Here is a 1,310-nt window from a genome sequence, read left to right as displayed (position 1 = left end):
ACTATTTTAAAGACCTTTTCCGGTCTATACCGACGCCAGACGGCGTGCCCACCGAGGTACTCTCTTCCTTACCCTCAGTGCCGGACGACGCAAAAGACCTAATCAACGCGCCTATACGCCTCGAGATTCGCGATCGCTGCGCCGCCTGCCGCCGCTTCTCCGCGGCGTTTGCGGGATTAGCGCTGCGTGGCTGATAGGTGGTCATGCAGTGTTTTGGTTCTCTTTCGCTTCTCTTTGCCTTTTCGCGCACTAAATAACTTGTTATGGTGACGTCTGTAAGCTAACTGAACGTTTAGGGCGCTTAAAAAAACAGCTGCGTCTTGGTAGAGCGCTCGAACGCCAACAAGAGCTACCCGGGGAGGCGGTTCTGCGCGCTTCTTGGCCGCTCTTGCGGTCGTCGGCGACGGCAGCAGCATATCACCGCTGTCGCCTTCGAACACGTCAGCACAAGTGAATTCTATTTATTGTTACCTCGTTTAGACCTGACATTGGCACTGTAAGAGGTTGGTTCGTTTTGCAGCGCAAACAGCAAATGCGGCTTTGCTTCGAATATGTACGTCGTAGAAAAATATATTTCGGGGATGTGATAACCCAATAGCTGACAAAAACTGGTGCCTTTTATGGGAATATAAGCCACGCGAAAATGTTAAGTACACTAAAAGGCTGTGCATTGTCAGATATGTGCCCACTCATGCCGTATAGTAAGAACCAAGGTATATGTTAATGAAACCACAGGAAAATTAATGGTCTGCAAGTCAGGAATAAATAGAATAGTCGTACGGGAATGAAAAAAAAAAAAAACCGAGAGCAGCTTCTGAAATGCTAAAGAAGTTTGTTTGAGCAAGGGAGTATTTACCAGACCAACTAGATGCGAAATGCAGTGATATTTCGCTAGACATTGGGGGGGGGGGGGGGGTGAGGAGGAGGGCGCTCAACTATCATTTGTTTACAAATGCGGAGCGAAATCAACGAATGAACGTTTTAGTAATCACACACACAAGCGGCGTGTTCACTTTTCGTTTGTTTTTCGCCTTCAACGATCGGCTGATCACTCGGCGGACGCGTTTTTCGAAGAATACAGGGTAGGCAGTTCACAAGAAATACGAGGTGTCGTTGAAAGAGTTGATTGATTGATTGCAGGGTTTAACACGCCGACGCAACGGAGACGATGAGGCACGCCGTTGTGGAGGGCTCCGGATTAATTTTGACCACCTGAAGATCCTTGACGTGCGCCGAAATCTCGTACACACGGGCTCGTTTGAAGAGTGTCGTATATGATAAGGGTCTCTGATTTCGGTTTATGCTAGATT

Source organism: Haemaphysalis longicornis, unplaced genomic scaffold, assembly GCF_048455015.1.
Source record: "Haemaphysalis longicornis isolate Haplotype H1 unplaced genomic scaffold, Haemaphysalis longicornis Haplotype H1 scaffold_166, whole genome shotgun sequence".
In the NCBI taxonomy this organism is placed as follows: Eukaryota; Metazoa; Arthropoda; class Arachnida; order Ixodida; family Ixodidae; genus Haemaphysalis; species Haemaphysalis longicornis.
This window is presented reverse-complemented; position numbering follows the sequence as displayed.